Here is a 14445-nt window from a genome sequence, read left to right as displayed (position 1 = left end):
CACCCCTCGAAGTTCCTGAACTTTCAGAAAGTACTACCCCCCGACCAGGCCCCGTTTTTTGGGGGAAATCTTTTATCCTGAAACTAAATGTAGCTCCTGGTTCCTGCGGTCAAAACGTTTGTGGTTCCTCAAAAGGTTCCTGGTTCCTGGGGAAAGTTTCTGCGGTGGAAATGCGCCTTTAGTATGAAAAAACAAAAACGATGCTAATAAGACGCTGCACATGCTACAATTACAAACAAACCCATCACACTTTAGCGAGCTCACTGGGAACTTCTCTCTGAGTGCCTTTCGGTCTCGGCTCGTCATGGCTGTTGGCATTCAAAATTCACAGAGCCTCATAAGTATCAAACCTACATCCTCAGACGCAGACTTAATTTCCTGCACATCAGAGAGAGCAGGGGTGGGTTTGACAACAAAGACGGGAAAGGGTTTGAAAGATGGAGGGCTTTGATAGTTATGAGCTTATTGTGCAATGCTAAGCACTCTTTCTATGTGTTCATGAATGTGTGTGAAGGGAAATATGGGTGCCATGTGGGGTTGAAGGTGTTAGAGGAAGCCTAACAGGCCCGCTCATTTGTACACCATTTGATCTGCTGCTACAGGCGCGCTCTGAAACTACTTTGATGACTGTTGGGGCACCACACAGTGTGCTCCAGGTGTTCAGCGTGACCATAAAAGAAGCTTGACGCTGAACACAGGAGTTCTTGTTCGTACTAATGGAATAATGCAACAATATCTCACTGTGTATTATGTCAATGGGTTTCAATAATATGAAACACTTCCCTGAGCTCAACTGATCCCCTGTGAAGATTAACCAGGCATCTATCGCTTCTTATTGAGCCACTGTGATGATAGAGGCCCTATAACGAAGGCATGGGGGTGTGGGGGGGCTGCGATTTTTACGAGCGCCTTCTCATGGCTTGTGGCTTCTCTCGTTCTTTCTTTCATTCTGTCCATCTGTCACACTGCTGAACATGCCAGCATTGTTCGGCTCTGGCTAATGCCGAAGGTCTGTCATCCTCTGATGTGGTAGTTCTCCCAAGGCAGCGCGGTCCAACAGGAGATCGGAGGCGGGTAACGAGCCCGATGATTTCAGATGGAGGTGAATGAACATGGGAGTCCAGAAAAGCCTCAGGGATATTATCGGAAATGTAGCAGGGGGAGAAGAAAAAAAAAACAGAGTAGTTTGTGTTTTCTTTGAGCTCAGGTCTGCCTGTGCGCCTGCATCTTGTGTGCGTGTGAATGTTAATATATGTCAGTTTTATTTGGATACAGGATCTCGTTTCTGCTGTGTATCTATCTGTTGGTATGAGACGGTGTAATTTGGAGCTAATACCGTAGAGAAAATGTAACCCCCCCTTCACCACCCTCTCCTCCCTTAGGGACACTGTGATCAGTCCCAGGCCACAGGGAAGAATCCATTGCTTCAGTAATTTGCAGGTGGTTTTCATTTTGGTGACAGTATCATCTTCAGATTCTTGTCCTCTTCAGCTGTCTGGCCCCTGCACTCAGACCCACCCTCTTTTTCTGTGTTACCTAACGCCTGTGTCCCCACTTACCCTCTCTGAACTCCTGCTTTTTCTCCACTTCTCTGCTTTCTCTCTGTCTCTTTTCAAGCTGCACCGAAAGAAGGAAGGCGCCATCTTGAGAACATTTCATATAGAAAAAAAAAACTATCAAAACAATCAAATGCTTTGTCATCCAATTGTGATTTGAATTCTTAATCACTATAGACACATTATTTGTGCTTTCAGGTGATACTCACTCATTAAACCAACTGGTTTAGATGGATTGTGCTCAGCTCTCATAGTGCAAACAGAGCTGCAGTGCTTTGCATTGGCAGATGGGAAGATTTAAAGGACCCTCAGCAAGATCTCCCATGTTTATCCAGTGTTTACCTTCCTGAGTAAAGCAAAGACGAACTCCGTCAGCCAGAAGAAATAAAGCTGCTCTCTGCAAAAGGAAGCAGTTTATGGAAAATGTGGTCATAATTTTAAGAAACACTTACAGTAAACGGCCACTGTTGTGGGATAGAAGCTGCAAATCATCTTGACCATGGCCCCGTTTCTTGCTCATGATAATTTTACACAAAAGAATTATAGCGAGAGTAATGTCGTCAATGGTAAATTTGGATTTTAAAAGTGCTTTATGTGTCACATTTAAGGCAGCCTCTCCAAGCGATTAGTTCTGACGTATACGTAAATGTGAAATATAAAAGGAAACACCACAGTTTTGTAGCCCGGCACCAAACACAGTCACAGCTTCCAGAGGTTTTTCGTACTCTACGGAGTCAAAAGAGTTGCATGTTGACAGGCTTCCTCAGTCTTTATCTCTTCGTGCTTTACCTAATTGTATCATCTCCTAATTTTGTGCGGGACCAGATGAGTCTGGAAAGTCTCTTCCTCTGCGACTAACTTCCTTGTCCAGATACAATAGATGGACTGTTTGTATTAGCAGAAATTCTAGTATACATCTTAACACTTAACAGATATTTACAATGCAATTAAACAAGGGCGATCAGAGACAGAGACAGCATGTGGTTTTGTTTTTCTGTTTTCTAGGTCCCAACAGACACAAGAGAATTGAGGTTCTTGTGAGGCCAGAGACTCAAGGACGTCTCCACTGGGTTTTCAGCCAGGTATCAAGGCAATGATTATGCCTTTTGTGTTACACTCGTTTTACCACAGTTTCCATCAGTTTTCCATCTGACCTGATCAGAGACACATCTTATCTTTGTCAAAACAGCAAAGAGAACTGTGAGGGAATCTGACATTTAATAACTCTGTCTGTTTTTCCTCTCTCATTTGTTTGTCATCGGTTCAAAGTTCCAGCTTTTCCTTTAGCTGTAATGTTATAAAGGCACTCCCCCGGGAGAGACATTTGTGAGCTTTAACTTTTGTGTTTCCAACAAACGCATCGAGATCAAAGTGTCACTTTAGCGGCTCCAGCTGCGTCTTCCCTCCCTTAACAACGTCCTCATCCTTGGAGTGACATCAACAGGACATCCTATACCAACACTGTTGACCTCAGTAGACCTCAGTCCACTGCACATACACATAGGCTATGTGTGTGTGTGTGTGTGTGTGTGTGTGTGTGTGTGTATACGGAGGCTATGTGTGTGTGTGTGTGTGTGTGTGTGTGTGTAGACGGTGGCCTGCTTTCCATTGAGCAGCACCAGAGAAAGTGTTCGCTTTTTAAAGAGCTCTATGCGCAGGCTGTAATTTACAAAATCTGTGTTTGGGTTGTGTGTGCTTGGGGCTGGTTCTCCACTTGGCTCAGGCTTTTTCTTTTTTTTTTTTCTTAAAATACAGTGGGTAGTCACAGACCTCATCAAAGCTCGGCTACTGTTTAAAACTCCTCGCTGCCTGCTAAACTCACTCCCTGAAGTATTTCAAAGGTCGTATCCATTCACGAAACCTTCTTTATAAACACACAGACATCTTGATCCATAAGTCAACGTAAAACCGACAGAGATAAACACTGACGACTGTTGGCTAACGAAATACTGTCAACGTAGTAGCACAGCCTCCAAAGAAAAACTCAGGTCAAAACAACTCTGGAGATTTTTTTTTATTATTGTTGTTGTTATTATTTATTTTATTATTATTATTTATTCAGATATTATAAAACAAGAAGAATTGGAAGATGTGCTTATTGGCTATAGGTTTGTATCACTACCAGGAGATAGCAAGGAGAAGCTTATTTTAGCTGTAGCTTACTGGAGAATCCCCAACGCACAAATAACATATTAATAAGTTACTTGTTAGGTGCTAATGGACAGATATCTTGGGATAGACTTCCCCTGCTACTTATGTGAGGCTAAGCTAGCTGGGAGCAGTTTTATAGTGGTTAAAGGAATGATATTGATGCTCTCGTCTAACTTCCAACAGGAAAATTCGATAAATAGAAAAAGCAAAAGTTTATACTCGGGTGTTGGTTTAAAATTAAATTACTGCAGACGTTTTGCACCAATTGGTTCAGCATTAGCCCCAGTCGCTAAATGGAAGGAAATATTTCAGCAGGGCTGTTAATGGCATATTGTCCATAAATCTTACAGAACAATGGACTCGGTCCATCTGTAGATCTGGCTTTGGACACGAGAAGGTACTTGGCTCTGAAAATTTCATGGGGTTTTTTTTCCTAAAGATTGGAAGTGCTGATTTTAGGAAACTGTAACCATTGTGCAGCATAGGGGATGGAAAAACCAATGGCATAAAACCCTTTTCTTTTCTATTCCCGTTAAACTGACCTTCCCTTCCCTTACAGAGTCTGGCACGACATGGAGATCCAGTGATTGAAAGTGTTGGTCAGTGTTGACACGGAGTTTCTCCGCTCTTAAATGTTGCTGCATGTTTTGCTGAAACGTCAGCACTTTGCACTTTACTACCCCATCTCTGTTTCCTGTTTTACTGCAAAGCAACGCTCGCTAAACAGTGTATACAGTACAAGCAGACCAGGCTGATAAAGAGGATAATCAATAAGGTCAAATGAAGGTTAACCACCGCTCTCTGCATCACTGCTAAACATCACAGTCAGCACAGTGCAAGCTGTATCACAAAAAAAAACTGCATCTGGTGCTGGTAAGATAATAGTCCACAGCCTGATAATTTGGGTCACATAAGTTCACTTTCACTAAAGTTCACTAAAATGGCAACACATGTAAAGTGAAAAGCTGACAAGCAGCCAGCTTCTTTTTAGGCGAAATATCTTACTGTAATTGGAGGAAACCCCAAACGATTATTCCAAACAAAAACGTTTCGTCCATAAAAGAAAGATTAGATCTCATTCCTGCATTTGCTGGGATTTTTTATAATGAAGTTCTTTTATCCAGAAAGGTCATTTCCATATCAGTGAGTATTGTGGAAGAAAAGGATTAAATTCCTGTCTAAAGCATTTGGTTTCACCTCCTAGTGTGGTGGTTAGCATGTAACATCTGAAATCCAGGAAACATCTTGGCAGGGTTTGCACATTTCCAGGTGCAGGGAAGTCGAAAGCACCCTTAACTACTTTTTTTTTTCTCTTTTTGTCGGGAAAGAAAAGAAATATAATGTCTTCAAATGCAACATTAATGGCTTTGGGAACGAGCGAGGCAGACGGTGTGTAAATGTGTTTGCATGCAAGCTCGTGGGGGTGTGTGTGTGTGTGTGTGCATGTGTGTGTGTGTGTGTCTGCCTACACATCCAGCAGTGACCGCCCCATCATTACACACCAACCAACAGTGAACTGGTGAATCAACAGGGGGTATTCTGGGGGTTCACTGTTGGTCATACCTTAAATCATGCTATAATTGTGTCTAAAACTGATGAAGTTATTACAGTTGCAGCCAAGAGGAGACCTGCAGGTGTGTGAGTGTCAAAGTTCATACTCAGCACTGCCTCCCCAGGCTGGAGCAGGGATTTTAATGACTCACCCAGACACACTCGTCTGTAATGTGAGTGGTTTGCAGCCTTACTATGTGGGAGCTTTTTAACAGATTTCAGCTAATGTCCTAACTAGTCTCCAGCTTCATATTTACTCAGAGTACTCTACTGCATAACCTTGTGCTTCTATTCCTCTGAAGTTTATCTGACTCTCTGCAGTGGGATTTCTTCTGATGTTCTAGGTAAAAGCAATGGAGCAGAATCGAACCAGACTTGTGGAGGCTGTGTACAAACCCACCACACCACCAGGAGTCCTCGACCTCTTCTCTCTGAGTGCTTTTCACTCATCATTTTGGGTGTTGGAAATTTACCCAGCATCTTAAGGCTCAGGCTCATATCTTCACATCTTGAGTTCAATCCACTGGTTCAGTCCTTTGGCACTGCCATGAACCGGGCTGACGTAAACACTCGGAAAACTCTAACAAATATTTGTCAAGAGTCTTTTCACTCTGGGTTATAGATTACTGCATGGACGTTTTGATGCTGTGGGTTCTCAGAACTCAGCAGTGGCTGATCAAATGGCTCAGGGTGTTAGGAGACTCTGCTAAAGTTTTGAAGTTGTGGGTTGAGTCCTTGGTGAATTTTGCAGTCCAACACCCAGATGAAAGACTGAACTACGGTACTCTAATAAATGGCTCTCGGGTGTCACTGACCAAATAATGTGATAGGGAACTTTTAAAGATGTGGGTTTGATACTTACAAGGCTCAATGAAATTTGAAGTCCAACACCCAAGTGAAGCGATCAGAAAGAAGCTGCCAGTGCAGCGGGGGGTGTGGTGGGACGGAGCCTTTTAAATATGTTGGCAGATTTTTGAAACGGTCATAAAACTGTGGTGCGAAAGGTTTAGACCACTACATAAAGAGCTGCTAATGGTAATCAATCACATACTTCAATGGCTCTCTGTATTGTCATTCCCTTTGCCCACTCTACTGCAACACTAAATGACCATTCTGAGAATATTTGTCAAACTGAGTTGTGAAAATAAATGTAGTTTCTTTGTATTTCAGTCCCAGACTGCCTCTCTGGCCAGAAATAGAGGTCCACACTTGGTTGGGGTAGTCAGCTATTTCACAATTGTTGTGTGTGTCGGTCAGAGAGTCTGATCTTGAAGCTGTTATCTGACCATACTTAGATCTGGAGGTCTGACATAGACTGGTATTTGTCCAGTGGTTTCCTCTCACTGAACGGTACATAAAGCAGATGCTCAATGACATCTCAACTATGGAGACTATGTGGACATTTAAGAGGAGGAAATACCCGACATTATGTTTCCCATAACATTATAGATTATTATGGCTGTAAAAAATAAAAGAAAGAGGTATTATCAGGGGTTATATTTAGATTTACAGTTGCTCTGCCAAAAACCTGATTGTGATTGGTGGGAGTACTTCAAGCTATATCAGGCAATTCCAACATATTTGAAATACCATTTAAAGGAAGGTTTTTGTATTTTTTCTGGCACAATTGCAACTTTTCATAGGATTCAATCCAAATAATGAAAAATGGTTTTCACATATTTCAAAAATGGATGCAATTATTTTTATGATGTACAGAAGGTGTGGCCTCCTTATTGTAAGTGGGCCATTTCCATATTAATTACTTATTCTAAAGAAAACTGCATGGTGGATTTTTAACTTTGTTATTGATGATTGTAGATAGTTATTAATGATTATTCCTTTGGACGTATGGTTCATATTACAGCGTTCATATCAACATATCTTCCGAAGGCCAAACTCAGCCTGATCTCCTAGAAGCTCAGGAAATGAGCACACAGCATTTGGGCCAAATACAGGGGATAGCTGTGATGATAGTGTGCGAGGGGGTGTGAAGGGTTATCTCATGATTATATTACAGCAAGTAAAATAACTTGAGGCAGATTGTGATTAAGCCACTTGAATGACTTTATTTAGGTTTCAGATCGAGGTTACACGTTTGTTTAGGAAGGTAAACAATAAAAATAATTTGAGGTAAGTGGAAGTTTGAGTCTTGGCTTTTGTTCTGGTGAGAAAAAAAATGTAAAACACATTCCCATGCCACCAAACCGCAGCAACAGCCTCCTTGAACAACAATCCTTTGTTGACATTCTTTCCTCTTGTAATCCTTCTGATGACAAGACATGTTGATTTATTTTTTGAAGCAGAGAAAGATGAATGTTTAGTCATCAAACTACATCCAATTACAGGTACTACCTACAGATTTCCAGGAAGTATTGCCAATTTGCCAAAATAAGAGCTCAAATTGTGGTGTAACAGTCAATAAAGCTATCTTGCGCACATGTCTGGATGTCTGCATTTGCTGTCATGTATACGGACACATGTGTTCCCCCGTACTGTAAACGCACATGGTCGTGTTTGTGATATTTGCTGATATCACTCACATGGCTGACATCAATCACCAGCAGACACGGGACAGATGTTTGCAGTGTTCCAGTAGAATCAAGTAAGTCTTAACAGCTGGTATAGAAGAGACCTCTGAAAAGAAGATAGGGGCAAAACAACCCTTGGGATACTACAGTATCTGTGTCCTGAGAGTTTCTGTTTCTGCGAACGCGCCTGCTACACGGTTTTACTGTACATACTCCAGGAGGTTTCTGTCCCAGCCCTGTCCTCGGTCAGAACAAAGAAACTTTCAAGGACACTGCAGCGGCCTCACTCTGACTGCCGGCATGCATTCCCTCCAAAAAATCCCTCATTGTTGGAGAGAAAAACAGGAGAGAGGGAGGAATCCCACGGGACTGCACGGACAGCAAATCCACCACGATATCCCAGTGTCCCCTCCATCCCAACCCCAACCCCTGTCTACTATCATCTGCTTCCCTATACCGAACGTGATGGAGACTCTTCCTCTCTCATGTTTAGGTTCACGGCAGAGGCCTGATAGACAAAATACAATCCATATCAAATAACTCCCTTCATTAAAACTTGGTCCAGATGTATCATTTGACTCCATTGTTGAACATCGAGGGATTTGGTAATTCGGACAAATGAAAGCAAAACAATAATATTTAAAGGGTCAGTGATGAGGGGGGTGGGGGGGCCCAGCCAGAGGTTGTTGGTTGTGGAGGTTTTGACACAAACCTACAGAGATGCTTGGCTGAAATACAAGAAAACATATTTGTGACCACTTTTTATAGATGTAGGTTTTAAGTGAGAGTGAATAGGTTAGGAGCTGAGCACAACAGGGAGGGGATCAGATGGGAATCAGACAAACATTGTTGGTTCCAGTCTTCAGTCTTTTAATAGAATTTGTTGACAATAACAAACCAATAACACATTTTTATTATTTTTAAATAATGACTGATTATTTTGGATTTTCTTGACTGAATATATTGCGCAATTGAATTTCTGGATTTCTGTGAGAAAATAGTCCTCTGTGCTGATTATACTGACTTTGAACTTTTTTTTTTTTTGCAGACAGTTTCCACTCCAAGGCCATAATCAGAAACCTGATGCTTGTGAGCGCTGCAGAAACCGTGCTAATACAAACCGAAATGAAAATGTCTATTAATAGACTAGTGAAAACCAGACGTAGCCGACTGCAGGCTGTAAAAAAAAAAAAAAAAATGAGCTCACTGCAAAGAGCAGAGGCATGGGTTGGGTCAGAGAAAATCTGATAAATACAGATGTGAGTGTGTGTGCTCACAGCGTGCTGGCTTACTGTTTGCCAGTGCGGCTAAAACAGAAGGTCCTACTGGCTCTGTGGTTCCTGTAATGTCAGACTGAAAGCGGAGAGCTTCTGATTCCACCAGAGATACCGCTCTCGGTCAGCTTGTGTGCTTGTGTCTCTGTGTGTTTAAGAGCACGCCCCGACCTAATGCAATTAGTGTGAGCCCACTTAAGACACACGTTGCTGTTAATATACCCAGAGAGACAATAAAACCTCCACAGGCAAAATTGAGAGCAGAGAAAAAGACCAAAAAGAGAGAAGAATCTGGACTGCACAGGAAATCATGAGGAGGGTAATAATGACATTAACAGTGTCACTAATGGTCACTATAATCCCTTAAAAGTACAGACACCGAATACTGCCCATATATCACCGTTAGTCAAGCATTCCCCTTTCCTCTCCTCTCTGATTATCAAGTCCTGACATTTCTTCCAATCCAGCAGTCGGCTGATTAGTCTGAGGCACTGAGGCAGAACCAGGCGAGCGGGGAGCAGTGTATTGATTGTCACAGTGACCTTTCACTGTGCCACTGTTCCTCAGATGTGGGGGGTTGTCGTTCTTTAAGTGTCTGGCTCAGCAGCGGGCCGACGAGGCTGAGGACGGGAGGAACAAATGACATAGATTTCACATACTGAATTGTAATCATCGTGGTCTCAGTGGGACTGCACCACTAAACAACAACCTCCCCCTAAGTGAGGGTGATGATAACAGGATAACTCATCTTTGGTAAATAACTCCTCGTGGTCAAGGGAGGCAGCAGCGTGTGTGTTATTTTAGTACCATGCAATCATAGATATAGCTCCAGTTGTGTTATCATTCTGTCCACAACAGTTGTATTTAATGTGGTATAGAGCTGCATCAATATTATAAATATGAGAATGTGTTGTTGCCTCAAAAGCAGCTACATTTCATTTCATTTAGATTTATTTCATTCATGGTTTACATACTCCACACAATTGCACATATTTACATAATCACCATAAATGAAAAGGAGCAGGATGAAGAAAAACTTATAGTACCTGCCCCTTTCTATAGTTAGAATTGCATTGGCTTAATATCAACACCAATATTATACATTAAAGATGATGAAACATATAATAATAACAAGAAAACAAACAAGCAAAATAGCAGTGGACACAGCTCGTCGATATCTTTTATTTTTTCCCTTCTTTTTCTCTTTCTCCTGAAGATACTAACTGTATTTAAGTGAGAGTGTGTGAGGAGGATGGGGGCCAGGAGACCCTTACAGTGGATATGCATTGTGGGGGGTGGGGTGCAGGGTGTCGAGATTTCACAGTGAAACCACTTCTATAGTCTGGAGCGCAGTATGGACGACGGCGAAATGGAGAGGGAGCAGAGAGAAGAGGGGGTCTGCGGTCGGGGCATGTGCCAACAATGGCGGCTGCAGGATCTATATTTGAAACAGATCATAAAAGGCTCAGTCGATTCGTTTAAGTGAAGTGGTGGAGAGAGAAAATAAGTAGGATGTGGAGGAGGGAGGTAGTAGGGCTGACAGGGGAATAGACATTATTGGCAGTTAGGAGTGGTTAGAGACATCTGTGGAGGGAGTGGGTAACCACATGAAGCCATGCAGTCCAGATGGGTGCAGAAGCAGGTAGGGGACTGAGTTGATTATAGCGATGATGATGCATAAAAGACAGACACAGAGAGACAATCCACATAATCCAGTCACTGATTGTTTCAGCTAACAAGTGTTTTTTTTTGTATTCCTGGGGAGAATGTGCTGTGATTATATATTGGGGACAGAGCTCCTGGACCTCTGACAAAAACATCCAGCCGACTAAGCACACACAATCACGCTCACCCCGGCTTACACGCACTTAACATGTGGGGAGCAGTGAGTGATCGGAGCTGCATAAAAAAAAAAGAAAAAGAAAATCACCAACACACACATTATCCACAACACATGGCAGAGCTGTCAGCAGGGGAAAACCAACACAGCAGTGTGTGACCTTTGGGGCCGAGAGGAAGAGGGAAGGTGGAGGAGTGTCTGTCTGTCTGTGAATTCAGGTTTGTTTGCGTGATTCATAGACCGACTGTAAACGCTAGTACATTCAAGGTTGTGGTACTGTTGCGTTTTGATAATACGACTGTTCTGCCTCAACTGCTGTCAAAGTGCCTTTTAGGGAGGTAAGTCAGTGAAGTTGTGTGTAAATGTATCTGTGTTGGTCAGTTTCCATGTGTAAAGTGTAGATAAACACTTAGGAATATACATTTTTGTGGTGAAGCAAAATCTAAAACAAAGAGGAGGACCCACCTCTCAACTGTAAGTCTCATAGGCTGTGCTGTTGCTGTTTACTGTATGAGACCTGTGAATGAAAATAAATATGCAACAGGCCCTGGTGTGATGAAATGATCCTCAGATGATCAAATGCTCCCCAGACTGGGAAGCCCCTCTATTTCCCCCTCAGCTTCAGTCACACAAACCACCTCAAATGGGTGTGTGTGTGTTTTATTTTTTTCATATAGGAGTAAATTATCTCATCCTGGGGAACAGAGAGTTGAGATAAAGAGAGGTCTGTTAGCAACTTACACTGGATCAACATCAGAGATTAGACTATTGGTGATGTGATGTGGTGTGGCGCAGATGATCGTATAGTGCTGACTCAGCGCGTTTTTGGAAACCAAAAACCAGAGACCCTCATTCCCCCACTCCCCCTCTGCCTCCAGTCTCCACCATATTCACGTCAAACTTTTCTTTAATCCTCAACGACCCCATACACACACACACACATACACATGCACACACACTACTAGCAACCACCACGCCTTTCTCTCCCCACTCCTGAGCCCTTTTACCCTCGGGGGGAAAAGAAAAAAACCGTCTCCTCCTTTTGCGAAACCATCATCAGTGCTCACCACACCTCCATCTCTAATTTAACCAGAAACCTCACGTTTTGGTGCCAAGCAGGCCCTGCCTCAGATGATCCCCGGTCTAACCCCCACAGCCCCCCGAGCTTCATTCAGACTCAGTGTCAGCGTTACCTTACAATCAGGCTGAAGTCACGGTTCTCAAGACTTGAGGGTGGAAATCAAATAACTGCACATTATGATCAGGCGTCATTTTGGTTTCCGTGGATGAAGCCAATTCAAACTGACGTGCCATGTATAAATTCTTGAAAAAAGGAAAAGGGGGGGAAAATTACACACACACATTCACTGACATGTTTCCGCTTCAACAATTTTCAGAAGCAACAAGATTTTTTTTTTCTGCCACACTTTTTTTTTTTACACCAAAGCAGCATCTCCAACCAGCATCACCAAGCGTGTTCTTCCTTCTTTTTTTTTATTAACTTTTTTATATGAACTGCAAATGCAACAGATCTATTCCAATTACATTCCACTTTTTATATTCAACATTTTTAACCCCAGAATGCCCCCCATCCCCCGCTCCCTCCCTCCCTCCTTCCCCCATACCCACCACCCAGCAGTGTGCTAGTTCAATAAAAGTTCTGTTAGGTCAGATACAAGATTCTTCTGGAGAGCTGTTAGTCATCATTTAAGATGTATAGCAGGTTGGTAACTGTACCCCTGTTAGCGCTGCTATCGTGCTAATTAACTTCTTCCATAAATCTGAAATCCCTGGACATTCCCATAGAACATGTGCAAAAATCAACAATATGGGTGGGAAATTAATCCCATTTGATGTCTAATTCTAGGTGTTATGCTCTTTGACAGAATTTAGCTGTGTTCATCCTGTGTTTTTCAAGGTATTAATGGCGGCCTGCTCTGTTCAAATCTAGGTTTCCCATCCTAAGAAACATCTCTTCAGTACAGTTTAACTTGTCAACCAGCAACCCAATTTAAAGCTGACCCCATAACCATACCCTGTGATGCATCATGTGTAGGTCTAATCGGATTATGTGAGGCATATTCAGCGCAGATTCACGTGATCTCATTCATCTTTTGTAGTGTCAGCCGTTGGTTACATGCTCCTCTAACCCACTGTTCCAGTAACTACACAGCCATGCAATCTGATGGGATCGCCGCCAGTATCTCAGAGGTCCATTCATCTTCCATAAAATGCACATCCTTTGCGTGCTTGCATACTACAGTAGATTCACATACACCCATGCGTGCACGACCCTGCTATGTGTAGGACAGAGAAGTGTGCTGAGTTAAAGCTGAAGTGTTAAGAACAGAGCATATAGGCTACTGGGGAAAACAACAGACACCTCTTTTTCAGATGGACTTTAATCAACATTCACTGCTTACCAACATAATTTCCAGTATATTCACTGCTCGGGGGAGTTTATATCCTTATTCTTCTTTTATTGCAGACCACAACATTATGTGGCTACAATTCCTAAGTGGTTATCGGACCATTAAATTAAATTGTGGCTGCACTGACAACATAAAGTTTGTTATGGGGGAACACAGAGTTGTCAATAGGCCTTTTGTAACCTGTGAAAAACAGAGAATCTACAGAGCAGAGCGGTAAAACTGGTTTATCTTTACAATCTGCACTTCAGCATGTATAATGGAGAGGAATGTATAGGCTTCATATAGAGTCAGGGTATAAGGAAACATGGTGATTGGTCAGCAATTCATTATAACATAAAAACGCAGCAGCAGTGATAAACATACTCAAAGTTCATGGTATTGGCTGATGATGATGATGATGATGATGTGGGTTTACAGCATGTCTGTTTGTCCTAAACAAGACTGACATCTAGTGGTTGATGTAGAAAAGACAGCATTGTCTACACAGCTCTGATCTTGGCCTTCATGGGAGTTTGAATCAGTTCAAACTTTTCCTTTGATACAGAGTAATTAAAACACAACAGTAGTGTGAAAATAGGAGCCTATAACTTTACAGACAGCCCTGAGAAAATGGGCACAGATTATTGTCAAAAGGTTTATAGTTTCTTCGCCAGTCAAGGAAGATTCCCTTGCAACAGAGTAAACACAGTTTTAAGTGAGAATAATCAAACTGAACTGTCAATTCTATCACTGTCTTCAGTCGAGTTGGATCACTTCATCAGAATAAGAGGCAATTCAAAGGTCTAGAATTGGGTCCACTGTTGTCTTTGATACTGAACTAGATGTGTGTGTCCCTTGTTTAGGTTGGTGAGCTTTTCAGATTCACTTCAAAACCTGTTTAACTTGATTGTTGTTCGTTTGGTTTACTTCCCTCATTGCATTCTCTTACTTCATCTTTACATTTCAAACTCAAGAGAGAGAGATAACAATGTCTACATATTTTCATTGACTGGGTACACGAGTGAAAAACTGCTGATTCTTGCAAAGGAATTGGTCCTTTGTTTACTTAACTATGTCATGTCAATACAAGCTTAAAGTGAATAGAGCACATCAACAGCAAAACAGAGTTTTATT

Source organism: Trachurus trachurus, assembly GCF_905171665.1.
Source record: "Trachurus trachurus genome assembly, chromosome: 14".
In the NCBI taxonomy this organism is placed as follows: domain Eukaryota; kingdom Metazoa; phylum Chordata; class Actinopteri; order Carangiformes; family Carangidae; genus Trachurus; species Trachurus trachurus.
The sequence above is the reverse complement of the archived record's forward strand: the minus strand, read 5'-3'. Positions refer to the sequence as shown.